The 18,697-nt window shown below is 58.8% G+C and overlaps 1 protein-coding gene and 1 long non-coding RNA gene across 5 annotated transcripts in view; one reads left to right on the forward strand and one right to left on the reverse strand.

The window, feature by feature from the left end:
• GSE1 (Gse1 coiled-coil protein) overlaps nt 1–18,697 on the forward strand; it is a 422,603-nt gene that overhangs the window by 36,645 nt on the left and 367,261 nt on the right. The gene's annotated exons all lie outside the window — the stretch shown is intronic.
• LOC131396272 (uncharacterized) lies at nt 5,305–16,831 on the reverse strand. 2 transcript variants are annotated; one of them, XR_009216457.1, is made up of 3 exons: nt 16,750–16,831; nt 11,808–12,070; nt 5,305–5,467 (listed from the first exon to the last, which is right to left on the reverse strand). It is a non-coding gene; the product is annotated as an uncharacterized LOC131396272 (long non-coding RNA). The 2 variants fall into 2 exon arrangements; XR_009216456.1 differs by lacking the exon at nt 5,305–5,467 and adding an exon at nt 8,475–10,101.

An 18,697-nucleotide genomic window follows, 5' to 3' on the forward strand; every position in this document is an offset into this window, starting at 1 on the left:
AACATCTTTCTGCACTTTTTATTCCTGTAGGGTATGTTTCCAGAAGTGTCCCAGGGCTGGGGCTGCTGCACAGATCTCTACAACCAGCCCGAGTGCATTCGTCAGCAAGGCTGGTCCTGCTGTGTGAGGAAGACACCCCCAGCCTTGGGGTGCCCAGAGTCTGGGTCACACCCATCAGGAGCACCCTTGAGGGGACTCCGTGACCTTGAAGGTCGTCTCCTGGGCTCAGAGTCTGAGCTAGGGTCCTCACAGGAGCAGAGAGCACTGGAGGAACCCTTAGCCTGGGGTGGGAAGGCCAGCGACCGCAGGCGGCCCAGGCTCCCAGGCTCCGAGGGTGGAGGTCAGCGGGCTGTTGGCAGCCACGCTGAGTCAGTGGTGTGGGAACGGAGGCTTTGGTCGTCCCCACAAAGACTTTCTGTGGCTGGTTCTGTGAGAGAGAGAGTGAGCTGTGAAGGGAGGGAGGCCATCCCGGGGCATCTCTTGCCAGGCTGGGAGCTGGCACCAGCCCCCTTCCTCTGGGTACATAATATCCCATAATAGGGTCTGGCTGTTTGCAGTCCAGAGACAGAAAGGAGATTGACATCATGCAAGTATTGGGTTCGCCGCGTGGAATGCCGCTGGCCCTCTCTTCACGTTCACGCCTGCTCTTCACCAGCGTCTGCTCTCAGGTGGCACTGCCTCGGGTGAAGCTGACTGTGCTGGGTGAGCAGCGCCCCCAGATTCACGTCCCCTGGAACCCCCGAAGGCAGCCTTATTTGGAAAGAAGGTCTTGCAGATGGATTAGTTAAGATGAGGTCATGCTGGATGAGGGTGGCCCTAAATCCAGTGCCCGGTGTCCTTATAAGAGGAGGGGAGTCTGGATGCTGGCGGAGAGGCTGGTACGAGGAGACAGACACACAGAGAAGCAACGTGAGGCTGCAGGCGGAGCTGGGAGGGATGCAGCTACAAGCCAAGGAACGCCAAGGGTTGCTGGCAGCCCCCAGGAGCTGGGAAAGGCAGGGAGGATCCTCGGAAGGAGCCTGGCCCTACCCACACCTTGATCTCAGACTTCTCCAAACTGAGAAAGCGAATTTCTGTCCTTTGAAGCCACCCAGCTTGTGATACTGTATTTCGGCTGTGCTGGGACACCGATGTGCATATCCGATGGATGGGCCTTCCCCTCTCTCCCTTCGTGGCCTGGGCACATTCCTTCCCACAGACTGCACGTCTCACAGGAGATTAGGGCGTCTTTTACATGGCCCCTGTCCTAGGTGGGGCTTGCAGTGGGTGGCACACAGTAGGTGGCAGTGAAGGTTTGCTGAGTGGATGGGAGGGATGTCGAGGGCAGTGCAGCAGGATGGGTGGGGCAGGAGGAGAAGGGAAGGGTGACTCTCAGAGCAGACCCCATGGCCACAGAGGGGCGGCCCCTTCTCTTCCCACATCTGCCCTCCCCTCCTCATCCCATCTTGGCTTCTGGGGGCAGGGGCAGGGGCGGGAGGGCACTGGGCCAGGCCTGGGCCAGGGCGCTGTGCTCATATCCCTCTCCTGCCTCCTGCTGGCTATCTGGCTTTGGACAGCTTGCCAGGCCTCAGTTTCCCCGGCTGTAAAATGGGTTTGCAGCACCCCTTCTTTAGGTTGTCTTGGGGAATAAGCAAAGTGGCTGTGGAAAGCAGTGTGCCTGACATTTGTGTGGTCTCGACAAAGGCTGATTTGGTGGATGAGCAGCCAGGGCCGGCTGAGGGGGGTTGGAGGCAGGGAGGAGGGCCCGCAGAGAAGGGAGGAGGGCGCAGTGGTTGACAACGTGGCGTTACAGGGGGGCAGCTCTGATTTAGGACTGCACCATTTCTATCCTGGGATAACCTCAGGCAAGTGACTTTACTCCTTTCTGCCTCGGTTTCCCCATGAGGAAAATGGGAGCCAACCTCATAGGTGGCTGGGAGGGTGTGAAGTGTAATTCAGAGCCTTGCAGAGGCTCCCAGTGAAGCCTGCAGCTCCAGGCGATGGGGGAGGCGAGAGAGGGTGACTGACAAGGCCCAAGACAGGACAGGCTGTGCCTGTTGGAAACAGCTTGTCTTCATTTCTGGGCTGCATTTGGGGCTGAGGAGTGAAGTTCTGGCAGGGCAAACCAGAGGAAGCATCTAGGTACAAACGCCTTTGCATCTGAAGGTTGGCATCCATGGCAAGGGCCGTGTAGCATGCGGCATGATGGGAGCTGGAAGGCCCCTGAGCCATCCTCTCCTCCACCCTCTGCATTTGACGTGAGGGGAGATCCCAGACTCAGAGGGAACAGGACTTGCCCAAAGTCACACAGCGTCTGAGAGGTGGCTCCTGGGTCCAGACTTGCATGCTCTGCCTCCTGGCCTGCCCTGGTTTGTGTATTGAGGGGTTTGCGTAAGATTGGGGTCCCTCTGCACCCGTGCATCTCCCTGCTGGGACCCACTACATGCACTGGGAAACGTCTGGTGGGTCAGAGGGCGGTCTGCCCCATGGAACTGAGGCATGTTAGGGATGGAGACCCCAAGCTGCTTAGCTGGGAGCCAGGGCCTGTGTCACCTAGTGTATTCCTCAGGGTTGGCAGTGGACAAGTCTCCCCTTTTCCTGTGGTCATTTCTTTCCATCCAGCATTTTCCAAAATTGCATATGAGGCCCCCATGTGCCAGCTGCAGCCCCAAGATCGTCGAACCCCATCCTTGTTCCCCCATGACCACCAGCAGAGCTGCTTTCTGCCCATTGTAAGGCTGGGTTCACCGCAGCCTGCCAGGCTGGTGTTCCCTTCTCTGGTTCTGGCCTGGGTCAGGGAAGGCAGGCTCTCTTGGTCGCCTGGCCCTGTGGGTGATGGGAGTTTTCTTGGGGACAGGTGGGCAGCACTTCCCAGGCTGACCCCAGGGAGATCCCTGTTGCTATTTTCAGCTGCTCCAGGTGGGCCCTGGACCGCTGCCACCCGCAGCGCGCCACAGCTGCCCGGACTTGGTGGCCTGCCGGTTCTCGCGTGATGTCGGAGCATCATTCTGGCCCGGGGGGCCAGCACCCCACGCTCAGCCACTCACCCCTTTCTCGGGAGGCAGAGGGGAATCCCAGGGCGTGTCCTCCGCCCCTCTGGGCCCCAGCAACTCAGCATCACCCGCCGGGATTCAGAGCACTTTCCGTCCCCCCTTGCAGTGGGTGGCTGTAAAAATAGCACTTGGTTTGAGTTAGGAGCGGGGTGGGCGGGGGTCCGGTTTCCCTGCTCCTGGAGGAATTACCGGCCCACATGTTGCCAGGAGCCTTGGCTGGGAGAGGCCAGCGCGGCTCCAAGCCGGCGAGCGGGCGGCGGCGCAGATGGAAACTCGATCAGCCCCGGCTCAGCAGACTGTTTGATTTATTTTAAAACCGAGCAGATGGCTGCGACGGGGGCTTGTTTAAGTTCAGCTCAGAGCCGGGCCCGTGGCCAGGAGCCTCGGGGCAGCTGTGCCAGAAATTTTTCAATGACTTTGGTCGTCCAACCACCTCTTCCCCTCCCCTTTGAACTTCAGCCTCACCACACACATGGCGGCCTTCTCACGCCTTGTCCCCGCGCCTTGTGCCCGCGCCTGCCCGCATTCTGCGCCTCCTCCTCCGGGTCTCTCTTTGTCTCTCTGTCTCACGGCCTGAATCTCTGTCTCTCTGTGTCTGTCCCTCTCCCTACTCCCTTTCTCGGGGAACCTTCCCAGATCATCCTCCCTGCTCGATGGCCTCCTCCAGCTTCCTCGAGCCCCGCCCCCACCCCGCCGGTCCCCCACAGCAGCCCCTCCCCCTCCCCAGCCCAGCCAGGCGCATGGGAGAACAGCCAAGCCTTTGTGGCCACGCGGCGTCCTCTGGGTTGTCCCCTCTCTGAGACTCCGTGGCTGGGAAAACCAGGCCCCGACCGTAAACTCCTGGAGTAGACCAGCCCTCCGAGGTCAAGTGGCTCACCACCCGCCACACCTGACCCCGACACAGGGAGGCCAGGGGCGGCCTGCAGCTGCCCCTGCTGTTGGGGGGGGCGGCCTGGTCACCCACGAGGAGCCCACTGCATGGCTGGTTGGCTGGGGCGTGTTTCATGCTTCCTCAGCGCGCACACGTACACACAGTGTTTGTGAAGAGGGCCAGTCACACCCCCCATGCTCCCAAAGGGATTAATTGGTCCCCTGTTCAAATGGCAGCAGGCTCTCCAGCACAGAGACCGCCTGCTGGCCCCAGATCCCAGCCAGGGCTGCCGCCGTGCCTGCATCCCATCCCCTACGGGGCCCAGCACACGCTGCCCGCACTGCCACGGCTTCCTAAACAAGCCGAGGCTTTAAAATAGCAGCCAGCTCTGTAAATAACCCCGGGGCCAGAGAGGAGGGCTCTCCAGGCGGTGGGGCGTGGCCCCAGCCACCCCGGCACCATGGCAGGGGGCGCTGATGGCTCCCCAGTCCCTCGCCTGGGCTGGGGGCCAGGCCCCGCGGCAGGGCCTGTTGGAGCCGGGGTGTTTTTCCACCTCTGGGTGGGGAGGCCAGCTCTCTGGTTGATCTGGTGGGAGCTGACTCAGCTGCCCGTCCTGGCCCTGTCCCCTAGGGTCACCCATGACCAGCGGGCCCACCTCAGGGAGGGCGGGAGAGGCCTACACCAACTTGGCCATGTGGCAGATGAGGGTCTGCAGGGGGAGGGGGAGAGGACGGGCTGCTGGCTCCACATCTCCCTTCCTCTTGGCCGCGTCCATGCTGGCAGGGGACCTGCCCTGGCCCCCATTGCCCTCGGCCTTTGCCGTGGTCCTGAGTGGAACAACCTCACATTTTAAGGGCAGAGGCCCCGGCCACTTCCTCCGTCAGACTCTGCCTTGGGCTAGCCCACCGAGACCTCGGGGACAGACTGGGCCAGAACATGAGTGTGCAGAGCCCAGCCGCCGGGGCATCAGAGCAGGACTCCTCAACTCCTGCATCCCCGGCCTGCCCGCAGGTTGGTGAAGCAGTCGGCAGGACCACAGGTGGGCCTGGAGGCAGCGCCCTTGGTCACAGGACATATGGGCTCCATGTTCCCCTTGGGGAATATTTTCATGTCCCAGTGCATTTGCCTTAGTTCTCCAGGACGGCATCGGTGGTTGAAAACAGCAGCTTTAGATCTTGACAAAACACAGCTGGGAGGTTCATATCTATTTTTCCAAACAGCCGATTCCCACCTCCCATAGCCATGCGTAAACATCTCTGTCGGATCAAACAATTTAGAAATTAAAATGGGTTTTAGCGCCTCCTCGAACACAAATGAAACCCAGGAAGCTGAAAATGTGGTCCAATTAAAAATGCCTCTCAGGCCCACACCGTGGGCTGCCGAGAGGGGACAGCTCTCGGTGGAACCGCTCTCTCTGGGGTTGGGAAGCTTTTGTTTATTTATTTTCTGTCTCATTGGTCTCCGCCTGGTGACGGTCTCCCAGGCCGGCCGCAAGCCTTCCCCCGGCAGAGGTCTGGATCCACCGCAGAGCTTCACTTGTACCGTGACTTTGCTTCCCCTCTTTCTGACTGTTGATTTTGCATATGAAAGAGGAAAATAAAAATTTTAAAACTGTATACTGTATATCCCAAAAAGCATGTTTGTGAAATTTTTCAAAATTTCATATTCTAAGTGGTTTTACCAGATTGATTTTTTTTGTTTGCCTTTTTTCTGATTGGTTGGACAAAGGGGAAGTGGGGCAGGCGGGGATTAGAGCCGTCACACCCAGGTGTCCTATCTCAGGAAAACAGAAAAATGTCTTCAAACCTACTGTGATTATAAATTCTTCAAATTCTGGAACTTGATGGTGCCAAATGGGGCAGCACTATTTTTTTTTCACCCTTTTTTATTGTGTAAAAAATAAACACAATGTCAAATTTACCATTATAACCCTTTAAAAGGGTACAGTCTGGTGGCATTAAGTACCTTCATACTGTTGTGCAACCGTCACCTCCATTAGTTCCAGAACTTTCTCATCACACCAAACGGAAACTCCGTGTCTGTTACCAACACCATTTTTAAGATGTTCTGGAGGCAGAGACACTGTCCCTCAGCTCCCTGGGGCCGCACACGGCACATCTCAAAGGCCCAGGGAGAAGGACGAATTATACTCTAAGGAGTGACTTCCCATGTCGCTGGTGGAGAGAACAGAGGAGCAGAGACCCATGGTAGCAAAATCTGCACTGGAGACGGGAGTGAATATGGCGAGAGAGAGAGAAGGGGACAAGAGAGGGCAGAGGAGGTTTCAGAACATAGAGGAGGGATTCTTGGAGCCAAACTCATTAAAAAAAAAAAACCTCGGTCTGGTTGGCGGCCGAGAGACATTTTTATATTGGAGTTTAGCTTGAGGCCCTACAAATGAGCGTGGTCTGTTCCAGTTCAAGTTTACAGCTTAGTTCATTTGGAGTCCGACTCCCTGGTTTTTTGGATGCCGGGCCCTTGGCGGGATCCTGAGGCTCCATCATTCATTCTGCAGAGGTTTCTTGAGCACCTACTGTGTGCAGGGCACTGTTCTGAGTAAGGGAGACACAGCCCTGAACAAGACAGACCTGCCCCTGCCCCTGCCAAGTGTACCTTCTGCTGGGGGAGCCGGACAGTGTAGAAATAAGGGAATAAATAGGCAACCTGGTATCAAATAAGTATGCAACATAGTGTCACACGGAGATGAGCGCCACAGACGCGAATGAAGCCAGCGAGGGCTGGAGGGCGTCGGAGGGCAGGGGCTCTGTGGGGATGGACCAATAGATGCTGTGGTCAGGGGGGCCTCTGAGCAAAGCCCTAGTGGAGCAAGGGGCAGGCCAGGGGAGGGGTGGCCCTGGCAGAGGGAACAGAAACACGGTCAGTGCAGAGGCCTGAGTGGGCACGAGTTTGGGGTTTCGTAGGAAAAGCAGGAGCCTGGCATGGCTGCAGTGGATGAGCGGGGAGGAGGGAGAGCCAGGGTGGGGGAGGTCCGAGAGGTCAGTAGGGGCTGGAGGATGTGGAATGTCAAGAGTTTACTCTGAGTGGGAAGGGGGTCTGTTGGGAAGCTCCCCGGGGAGATGTGACCTGATTCACGTAAGCCCCATCCCTCCAGCTGTGGGGTGGAGAGCAGACAGGAGGGGGCAGGCACGGACATGATATCAAAGAGGACCCTGAGTCCCGCCTGTCAGGGTCCAGTTATCCCCCTCAGTGACTGCTTCACGGAGAGTCTCGGTTTGGCACTGCTGTCTCTAACGCCTCTCTAAGACTCGCTGTCTGAGTTATCTATGCCGTGTAACAAAATACCCCTAGTGTTGCAGCTTAAAACAACAAATATTTATCATCTCACAGCTTCTGTGGGGAGTGGCTCAGCTGGATGGTTGTGGTTCCCAGTCTCTGATGAGGCTGTGATCAGGAGGCTGGAGGCTGAGCTGTCAGGATGGCGCCCTCACACGGCTCTTGGCTGGACGCCTCAGCTCCTTGCCATGTGGGTCTCTCCAGAGAGCGGCTGGCTTCGCCCAGAGAGAACCAGGAGAATGCTGCTGAGCTCTAATGACCTGGTCTCAGACGCCACACGCTGCCACTCCACCATGCTCCATTCATTAGAAGTGCATCACTAGGTCTGGCCCACATTCAAGGCCCCACCTCCTCAAGGGAGGCATGTCAAAGCATCTGTGGACATATTTTTAAACCACCACACTTGCTGATCTCCCTTTTTACTAGAGAGAGAATAGGCCTTGGGCCTGGAGCTTTCGTCGGGAGTAGTATTTGACTAAAATTGAATAACACTGCTCCATTTTCACGGTATGTATTTTTAGGGTTACCTTCTATTTATGTTGTTTAATACTGATTTTCCTTTTATGGAAGTCATAAATGTTTCAAATTTATTTAAACTGAAGAAGTGAGTTGATTCAAGGAAAATTGTGAAGTAAGAAAGACTAAGTAGGATTAAGATGAAGGACCAGGAGAGTGAATGTGCCAGGAAGTGGGCAGATGGAATGTGACACCAGGTCTGGCGGCAGAGTGGCTGAGTCTGGGCTCTGGAGCCGGGCCGCCTGGGTTCGATCCTGGCCCCGCCACCCACAGCTGTGTGGCCGTGGGTGATAATCTAACCCCTCTGGGCCTCAGTTTCCCCCTTGAATGAGCAAGGGAGCAGCCTGCTGTCAGGTTCCATTGTGGAGCTCGGGTGGAGTGGGGTCTCCACGGAGGGCAAGCACGGGGGAGCATGTATTAAGGGCTCGGTGTGGGTCCCCTGCAGGAGCCGGCACAGTGCTTCCAGCCTCACCACACTGTCTGTGGGGCTGCTCCTGACGGCCCCGGGGTGGGGGGGGGGTGTGCGCATGCGCAGATGGAGGGCTAGAGAGACACCGCCCCTCCCCTCTGCTCACTCGGAGCTGTGGTAGCACTTGGTGGTGAGAGTGGGGAAGTCCTTTGAGGGTTCTTCATCTGGTCAGAAAACTGAGGTTCCCCGTGAAGGAAGAAGTAACTCAAGCAGTGGTCCTTCTCCCCACTCAGTTAGCTACCCGCCCTCCCTCCCTTCCTCCCTCCCTCCCTCCCTCCATCTCTTTTTTCCCTTCTGGGCATCTGTCCACCAATCCATCCATCCATGCATCCATTTTTCCTTCCTTTCAGTCATCCTCTATCTGCCCGTTCATCTGTCCGTTGGTCTGTCCATGCGTCCGACAGGCATTGGATTTTTCAGTGAGGACATAATGAACATAATGAACAAAACAGCCCCTGCCCTCAGCGAGTCCCAGTCCAGTCGGGCAGGCCATACACTGTGGAGGAACTGAGAGGAGCTGGTCGGTTACCCTGTAATGGTGTCGTGAGCGCCTGCTGTGTGCAGGCACTGTGTCCAGTGGAGGCAAGCGCATGCGGACCTCACAATGGGTATGTCCATGGGACAGAGGGTGTCAAAGGGGGCGTGATCAGCTCTGCCTTGGAAGGGAGGCAATACTTGAAGGGGCTCTTGAGGGGTGTGTAGGAGTTGGCTGGGTAGGTGAGGGAGAAGGGGTGACTGAGGGAGCAGGAACCGCATAGGCAGGTGTGGGGAAGTCTACGCAGTAGACGAGCGTCGGGGAGAGTAATGGGGAGGGTCTTGGAGGTTGGGGCCAGAGTAGGGTGGGGCTGGCCACCTGAGGATAATCTTGAGAGCTGGAGAGGATCTGTGCCAGCCATGTGCTGACTCTGGGAGGTGGAGATTCACTCACTCACCCACTCCACATTTCCTGAACACTGGCTGCGTGTGGGCACCGGGGACACAGGACACAGTAAACAGGACAGGAAGGTCCCGCCCTCGCAGGCTCACAGTCTAATCGGGGCATCACACACTCAGCAGAAATCAGTGCTGAGAGAATGTCGTGCTGGGTAGTGAGAAGCGGGATGGAGAAAGTATTTCAGGAGAGGGGTGTGGGGGAGCGCTGCCTCTGGGAGGGCCAGGATGGCCTCTCTGAGGAGGTGGCGGTGAGGAGAGTGGCTTCCAGGTGGAGGGAACGGCACACGCAAAGGCCCTGTGGTGGGCATGGGCCTGGCCTGCTGGAGCAGGCAATGTGTAGTCCAGGCTCTCAGGGAGCCCCGTCACTTGGCTCGCGGTGAAGAATAAGTGGATTACAGAGGTGATGTCAGGAGTCAGGGATGGGAGGGCTTTGCAAAAGATTCGGTTTGTTCTTTTCCTGTGGGTGCTGGGGAGCCATTGAAGGTTGTTGAGCAGGGGGAGGGTTGTAAGCACTGTTCTTGGGCAGCAGTGTGCAGGATGGCCAGGAGGGGGAGGGCAGAGCCCTGCGGCCGGAAGCTTCTGGGAATGCTGAGTCAGTGCAGTTAATGCCCTGGCTTTAAGGTCAGCCAAGCCTGGGTTTGAATCCCTGCCCTTCCATGAGCGAGCTGTGTGACCCGGGTGAGGTGCTCACGCTCCCCAAGCCTCGGTGTCCTCCCTCACCTATAAAATGGGCATGCTGATCGTGCCTATCCGGGGTCGTCATGAGATGCCGGGAGGTGCTGACTGTAACAGCCGTGTCCTGCCTCCAGTCCACGCCTAGCGATGATTCTTGCAGCTTCCCAGGCCCTGTGAGGACCGCGTGAATTGTGGGTAGCAGGCACAGACACCGTGAGGGCAGCTCAGTCGTGTCTGATTCACAATTGGGAGAGGAGGGGGGTTGGCGGGAACAGATTCTTGAGCCCAGAAGACCAGTTAGCAGACAGCATCTGCTCAGAAGAGGAGACGGTGCAAAAAGATGCCAGCCGCCTTCTGCCTCAGTTTCCCCTGCTGCAGAGGACCCTGGGGCCCCCCCAGGCCTGCAGCCTCTGGCCCTCCCTGGATGGGATAACACACCCGAAAGAGTAACGTGGCCCCCGGCCCAGCCCCAGTTCCGAGCGGTGCGGGGCCTGGGCATCCAACAAGCCCAACAACTGGTTTTGACTCACTGCTGCGAGGCTGCCAGGGGGAATCGCTTCCACAAGCTCGGCTCCGGCGGGAGGGGCCGAGGACCCCGCTTTCTCCACCGAGGGGGAAGCGAATTGGCTGGGAGTCAAAGAGCACAGCCTGCAGAGTCAAGTGGGTACATCTCCGGACTGGGGTACCCCCCAGGCTGACAGGATGCCCACCTCATGGGCTGCCAGCCTGGCTCCCAGTCGGCAGTGGCGGTGCAGCCAGCGGGCAGAGGGCGGCAGGCGGGCCGCGTCATGGGACGCCCCTCCCTGCAGTCATCGGCAGGCTGGAGCCAGCTGCTCCAGCCTTGGCAGGGCGGACACACAGCAAGTCAGCCAGCCTCTGCGGTGCCAAGGCCGGGAGCGGGCTCACAGCTCCTGTTCGGCTCCTGTGGGCCTGGGCCTCTGTGCCCACCCGGCTCCCCCCAGCCCCAGCCTGGCCCTCCCTCATCCCACGTTCTCTGACTGTGGTGGCTAATTAAAGGTGATGTCTATTCCACACGTTCTAGGTGTCAAGCACCGTGCTAAATGTTTTCATGTGTACTAAATAATTTAACACTTACAAATGTTATTCCCATCTTATAGAGAAGGAAACAGAGGCACAGAGAGGTTAAGTAACTCACCTAAGGTCACACAGCCAGCAAGTAGCAGAGCTGGGATTTGAAACCAAGAAGCCTGGCTCTAGAATCCACACTTTTAACTGCTTCGTGAGACCGCCTCCCACAATCAATAGTGAGAGCGTGAGCCGCAGCCCACAGCCCCAAGTGTACAGGAGATGACCTTTTCCTTAAATCAAAGTAAATCCAAGTGTGATTCTCTTGGCCCTTTCCTCAGGGTTGCAAGCTGGCTGCCACAGACAGCTCCAAGCATCACAGTCTTAACATGATAGCATCCAAAAGCAGGATGAGAAGGAGTAGGAGGCTCTCTCATCCTTTTCTCTTTGGGGGAAGAGTGTTTCCCAGAAGATTTTAGCAAACTGGGGTCCACTGTCTGTCTGTAATTGCAGGGGTGCTGGTAACATGAGTATCTGAACCTCTCTGACTTTATGGGTAGAGGCTGTGCCATGCAAAAAAGAAGGGGGCAGGAATGGCTGGTGGGTGGGCAGCCCAGGCGGCCTGCTCCATCACTGATCTGCAAGCAGCCCTGAGCTGTTAGGGGCTGCTGTCTCCATTTTACAGAGGGGGAAACTGAGGCTTAGAGAGAGGGGCCGTGTCTGGCCTCTTTTGACGCCATGCTGGCATCAACTGTCTGGGCTGCATGGCTTTCCTCGTTGTTTTAGAACTGCCTCTCCAACTGGGCAGGCAAAGACAGGGCTTATTTGTCTTTTGGGTGTCCTTGTCTGACTCAGGGATGAACATCCAGAAGGTTCTAAAGCACCTCGTACTGGATTGGAAGGGCTTGTGTTACCTACGCCCCTTTCTGTTTGCAGATGACACAAACCCAACCCCAACTCACTCTAGGAAAAAGGGGGTTTATTGACTCACGTGACTGATGAGGGTGATGTTGGCTTCAGGTACTGTTGGATCCAGGGCTCATCGGATGTCTCCAGGCTCTTACTTTCTCCATCCTCAGCTCTGCGTTCTCCTGTGTGGGATTCATTCTTTGTCAGGTTCTCCTCACATGCTGTCAGAGATGGCCACCAGCAGTTCTTGGCTGACATCTAGTAACTCCAGAGGGGATGAAGAGTGATTCCTGGCAGATGTCCCAGCAGATTCTGATTGGCCTAGCCTGGGGCACATGCCCATGCCTATAAAGGGAAAAGCAGTGTGTTGACTGACAGCCCACTGGGTGGGGGAGGGACAGATGCTGGTTAGATAAAATGAAAAGGTTGCTTACTCCAGATGAGTGGGTGGAAGGACAGAAAGATGGAAAGATGAAGGAGGGATGGAGGGGTGGATGGATGGCTAGAAGGATGGATGGGTGATGGATGGATGGATGGATGGGCAGATACATGAGTGGATGGATCCAAGGATGGAATGATAGTGGATAGATGGATGGTTGGATGGATGAATGGATGTTTGTATGGATGGATGGACAGATAGATGGGTGGATGGTTGGATGGACGGATGGTTGGATAGATGGAATGATGGACAAAAGATTGGGTGGATGGTTGAGTGTGTGGATAGTCAGACAGACAGACGGATGCTTGGATGGATGGATGGATAGGTGGACCAATAGTTGGATGCATGGGGGGAATGGAGGGGTGGCTGGCTGGCTGGAGCCCCCTTCCTGCCTTGCTTAGGGTCTTTCTGGGCCGAGCCACCTGTGTGAGTAGTGTATGTCTGCATGAGGTCTTCCTCTCAGGCAGCTACTGCCTAGGCCCCAGAGCCCATCTAAACCTTCAGTTTCATTTCTGTATCAAGGTCATTTCTGCTCCTCCCTCCTATGAGTGTCTTTTATAACACTTACTGTTCCCCCAGCACAAAGTGATGCCTGGTCATCTTAGAAAATGTAGAAGAGATAGAAAAACTTGCAAAAGCAAATGGAGAGTCGTTCTAGTGCTGGCCTCCGGGGACCCCCGATGCTGACAGCTGGTGGCTGCCGCTCTGTGGCTTTCTCTGACAGCTGCAAGTGCTGGTGCTAGGCAGCCCCTCCGCCCCTGGTTTAGGGAGTGCCAGGCTCGCCTCCCCACAGCTGGGGGCTGGGAGACGGAAAGTGGTGAGCCTTTCTGGCAGGCAGACCAGAACCAAGGCGTCGGCCGCTGGCACCTCCCTTAGGAGGTACGTGTTTGTTGCCACAAGGCTGCACCCAGCCAAACCTTTTTACAGCTTCTTCCTCGGGAGCTGCCCTCTGCACCCAGAAGAACGTGCCAACCCCAAAGAGAAGCCCGGGCCACGAGGTGCTTCCCAGGGGCCCACGTTGAAAAGGGCAGCCCTCGTATCTGAATGGAAGTGGCTGCCCATCTGAGCACCAGTCTCCTCCCCTCTGGTTTGAAGCTCTGCACGAGAAGGATGGGCTCAGACTTCCCCGTCAGACACCCTCAGACAGGCAGGTGGATGGGGGCTCAGGGTGTGAGGGGTTCCGAGTGTCAGGAGCAAAGAGGGACAGGACTGCTCCCCGGTCCTGCTTAGGATCTGGGCTCGGGAGCAAAACGGATAGATCCTCAGGCCGAGTCTGCAGCCACGAGGGCCCTAAGGAGGCCCAGCTGCGTTCCTGTGTGAGCAGTCAGGTGAGGGAGAAGGCGGTCCTCCCTCCACCCTCACTTGGCATCTTTCCTAGGCTCAGGGAGGGGGTCCTGCCAAAACAACAGCCCCCTGCCCTCAAATACGACACTGTACCTGCCTTTCTGCCCAGAGCAGCAGCTCCTTTTCATTGACCACTCAAGTGTCACCTCCTCCTGGAGGCCTCCCTGATTGCTTCAGCTGAAGAAAGCTCTCCACCCTGGTTGCATCTTGAGGATCTCAGCCTTGTGTTGGTGTCCTTTCTGATACGAATGGATGAAGGAGTGAACGGCTCCAGGTGCTAGCGTGTGAAGTGCACCAGTGTGGGCAGGACACACATGGCTGGGCTTCGGGGTGTGTGGCCAGGGGTCAGAGAGGGCGGCAGGTGGGCAGGGACAGGGAGACCTGTGTCTGGTCCCAGGGGCCTCTTGGGGGCTGCTGGCTCTGGACAGGCCCCCGACCCAGGCCTTGTTCTCATCAGTGAAACGCACGGGGAAGGACCGTTCCGGCCCTCTTGGCCCCAAGAGTTGAGGTATTACCTCTCTCCCTGCTTGCAAAGGGGAGGTGTCTGCCAAATCTCGTTTATCAGCCGATCACTAATTCCTCATTTTTTCATTAATTACTCTGCCCACCAGACAGAGCTTCTGCTGGGATGGAAAGCCCCAGGGAGGCACCGAGTTGGAGCGGGGACCGAGCTGGCAACAGCGAGCTGGAACGCGGCCAGGGGCCCTCAGTGGAGGCTGCACAGGCAGTTCGGCCTTAGGGGAAATTCAGAACAGCTCCAGGGCCCCGTTTGCCTGCTCTCATCGGCGTGGGAACTGCTGTGACAGCCTCGTGCACACACGTGTCTGTGTATTTGTGTGTGTGTTCCGGTGTGCAGGCATATATGTGCACACGTGCACACAGATGGTGTGAGTGTGCAGTATGTTGTGTGGTGTGTGAAATCTGTGTGCCTGTGTGGTGCATGTGTGGTGTGTGTGTGTTATGTGTATACATGCAGAGCCTGCGTGCATACTGTGTGTTCTTGCATGTGTGGTGCGTGCGTGGGTGGGTGTGGTGTGCATCTGTGTGCATGCAGTGCGTGTGCGAGTGTGGTCATGCGTGCGTGGTGTGTCTGCACTTGGTGCATGGGGGGCGTGTGTGGGTGGAGGCGTGGAACAGCTGACTGACAGGGAGTTTCTCTGGATGATTAATAGCCTTGGGAAGAGGGCGCCGCCTCCGTCAGAGGATCCTGGCAGGTTCTGAGCTTGGCTCCCCGCCCGCCTTCTGGCTGGACCAGCCCAGGTGAGGCTGTGTTCCCAGCCTGGGTGGCCCAGGGCTGGGAGGCTCGGAGGGGACAGAGAGCCCCCTTCAGAGCTGCCTTTGGCTTGGCCTGTCCCAGGTCCCTTCTACCCTTCCCCCCAAACACACATGGCACAGACCCCCTGGGCAGCAGCACGGAAGGCAGCTCCTCAACACCCCCCATACACACCTTGTAATAAACACAGATTCCAGGGCCTCCCCCCATGGACTCGAGTTCATTAGGACCAGACCAGGGCCCAGGACTCTGCATTTTTAACAAGTCACACAGGGGTCTGATTCTAGAGGGCTTCTGACCACACTTTGAAGAACCCACCTCCTGCTACAGGAGAGTGTTGGCAAAGGCTGGGATGGTGCCCTCCCCTGCCCATCCTGTATTTGCCCCTTCGGCATCCCTCTCTCTGCCTCTCATTTGCTGTGTGGCCTTAGGCAAGTCACTTTACCTCTCTGGGCCAGTAAGTCATTGTTAATAATAATCCTGTCTCTTACTAGCTTTGGGACTTTTCTGGGCCTCAGCTTCCTTGTGCAATGGGGTTAATACTGGCACCAGCCTCCTTGATTCTCAGGTTCTTGGAAGGAGTGAATGAGCCATGCCTAAGGAGTCCTGCATGGGCACCTAAATGACTGTTACTGCTGTTCTCTGCCCTGGAGATGGGATGTGTGGTTAGATGGGGCAGTGTGGCTCACAGTGGGTGGTCAAGGAGGTGAGCATCATTCCAGACCCTAAGAAAACATCTGAGCTGACTGAGCCCTCCACAACCTGTGGGCTGTGTCCTCCTCATTCCCAGTTTACAGACAAGAAAACCAAGGCTCAGAGAAGTCACGGGACTCGCCAGGGTCCCTCGGCCCAGGAGGGCACGATCCCGAAGCCGGTGGCCTCACTCTGCCCTTGGCCTCAAGTAGGAGATGGATGAGGTGGGGGCTGCCCGGCCCCTCCCCCACCCCCAGCAGCCCTGGGAACTCAGGCCGCGGGGGGGCGGGGCTGGAGGGGCTGGGAGGCGCTGGAGCCACAGCCGCCAGCAAATCCAGCCCAGCTGGGGGATTAGGCCGCGTCTGGCTCGGTTTGCACCGCAGAAACAAAGGCGGCTGCCGGCGCCTTCATCTGGGGAGAAGGGGGCGGGAGGGGGCCTGCCCTCCGCCCTGTCGGGGACCTGGATGGAAGGGAGAGCGGAATCTGTGCCCTGATCCCCCACCTGGCTTCCCCTACCGCAGCCCCCATGCCCCACGACCCCCAGGGAGGTGACCTCACATCTCGGGATGGAGGACGGGGTGTTCCTGGGGTCGGTGAGGTCCCTCGTGGCGGGGCAGGGAATCCCAGGAGCCCAGGCTCCCGGCAGCTGCCCTAGCCAAGCAGCTGGCCCAGCCCACAGCGGGGATCCCCAGCCTGGGGGCACGCGGACTGCGCGCCCCTCCCCCTCGGGCCACAGCCCCCAACGTAGCCCCCCGGTCTCCTCGATCACTGAAGGGGAACGGCCAAGAAAAGAGAAAATCGGAGCCGGCCCCGCACCCCCACCCCTCCTCCAACCGCAGGGGGTGGGGTTCTGGCCTCTGCCTCCACTGCAGAGAGGGGTTGGCTGGGGTGCTGGGTGTTTCTGCCCCCACCCCCGCCCCCAAGGGGGTTGTGGCTTCTCCCTCCCACCCCAGCAGGTTGGGAGTGGGTTCTGTACTTCCCCCCCCTACTGCGAGGTGGGGAGGTGTTTTGGCTCCTGCCGGCTCACCACGGGGGTCCGGCCCCTCCTCTTCGCCCCCCGCGCGGCGGGGGTGGGGTGGGGTCGGGCCCCGCCCCCAGGCCGTGGGCGGAGGGCGAGTTCCGGCCCTCCCCGGGCGCGGCGGGTGCCAGGCGGGCGGGGCGGCCGGTGTGCCGGCTCGCCGGAGCCGGGAGCTGACCCTATTAGCCGGGGGCAGCTGTTCGCGAGGCACATCTGGCAGCGGGCTGCGCCCGGCCCCGCCCCGCGCCCCGCGTTACCTTCCAGGAATGCTGGCCGCGCCGCGCGCATCTGGAGCGCGTTTCTGGGGGCAGCCGGCGCCCCCGCGGGCGCCCCCTCCGGCGCCTGGCCCGGCCGCGGGTGGGCGCCGCCCCGCCGGACTTCCTGGCTCCTCCCTGCTCTTGCTGCCCGCGTCGCTCCCGGGCAGGCCCGCGGTCCGGCCATGGGACCGGAAAGGGCCCAGGACAAGGCCTTCTCCACGGGGCGCGAACTGAGGCCTGGAGGGGTCAAGCGCCTGGTCCCAGGTCATGCGGCTCCCCGCTGTGGTGTGGGCGGTTGCACAGCAGATGCTGACTTCAGCGTTAAAATCATAAAAGTCTGGATGTGATCAAGCCCGCAGAGACACATATCACACCCCCCGTGCGGCGTCAGCCTGGGTGGGTCTTCGCCTCTGGCTGGCTAGGCTAGAAGCTCTGGGGCCTGGGGACACTGGGGACACAGTAAGGAATGACAGGCAAAGCCTGGCTGCTTCTTAGCCCAGCCCCATCACTTCAGGCTGTGTGACCTGGCTTGTGCCTTAATCTCTCTGTGCCTCAGCCTCATCTGTAAAATGGGCGGGTGGGTGGGCCTGGGGGTGATGGAGGGTGGGTTGGGGCCAGCATGAAGGCTATGAGTGTCCGCTCTTGGGTGCCAACACCCAGCATCTCTCAGACTTTGTGGCCAGGTCATGGGGAGCTCTTGAAGGTTCGAGAGCTGAAGAGTACAGCTCCTCTCTTCAGCTGTGGGTGGGGCGCCCCAGGGACGGGGCCCTGCCCCAGGCAACTCTGCTGCCTGTAAGGCCTCCAAACCATGACCTTCCTGCTCCCACCAGGCCCCTCTGGGACCTGCACCCAGCTGCCCCGCCCCCCTTCCTCAGGCCCCACACGCTTCTCCCTCCTGTGACTCACACCCACCCGAGTGCCTGCGTCTGTCACCTCGACCTCACACTAGGGGTCTTCAGTTTAGAGCTAGTGTTTCCTGGAGGGGATGATGGAGACTTCCTGAAGCGGGCCACAGGCAGAGGGGATGGAACAGTACACCTCCTGGAGGGAACGGCCTGGGCAAAAGCTGGGAGGAGGGTGTGAGCATGAGCACGGGGCACATTTGGGGGGCCCATCCGGATGACTGGAGGGCTGGGGTGGGCTGCAATCCTGAGAGGGGAGTTCAGACTGGGAGCTGACAGCTTTGAGAGCCTGCTGGGGAGCTTGCCTTATGCTGAAGGTACTGGGGAGCCATTGAAGGTGAGTGAGTAACAGCTCCAACACGCAAGGTCTGTCTACTCCAACCCCAGTGCCCTGAGCGGGGCCTGGGACATCCTGGGAGCTGCCTAATTACTGGTCGAATGGATGGATAAAGGGTGCCAGGGCAGGAAGGCCAAGGGCTTGATCACGGCAGGAGCAGTGGGGAAGAGTGGCCAGTAGGGAGCAGAGGCTCACTGGTGCTGTCAGACCCAAGATGGAGGAGTGTGGCCGTGGGTGCAGAAGGACCCCTGGGGGGTGGCATCCTGCCAGGGACACTTTCTCTGCCCAGGTTCCCTGCCAGGCCCACCCGGAAGAGCCTGGGGCCTGACCCTGGCCTGGCGCCATAGGGTACCTGGGGGGCCACCCTCCAGCCCAGCCACCACCAGCCTGCCCTGACCTCCCCCCGACACTGCGTCTGGCCCGCCAGCATCTGCTGCCTGCTTCCTCCCTCCTCAGTGCTGTTTGTTTTTCTTCCAGAACCATCGCCTCCCACGGAGGCAGTCATCCAAGGGAGGTGGTGTTCTGGAGACACCCCTCTGCCCTCCGCAGCCCCATGTGCCTCACAGCCCCGGAGGGGGTGGTGTGGGAGGCTGGGGCCCCGGCGGGCAGGCGGCATCCTCGGCGGCCGGGATTTCGTCAGCCCTTGGCTCCCTGTCCTGCTGATGAATCCGGAGCATGCGTGAGAGCCGCCCGCGCCTCACTGTGTCCT

This window comes from Diceros bicornis, chromosome 32 (assembly GCF_020826845.1).
Source record: "Diceros bicornis minor isolate mBicDic1 chromosome 32, mDicBic1.mat.cur, whole genome shotgun sequence".
NCBI lineage: Eukaryota > Metazoa > Chordata > Mammalia > Perissodactyla > Rhinocerotidae > Diceros > Diceros bicornis.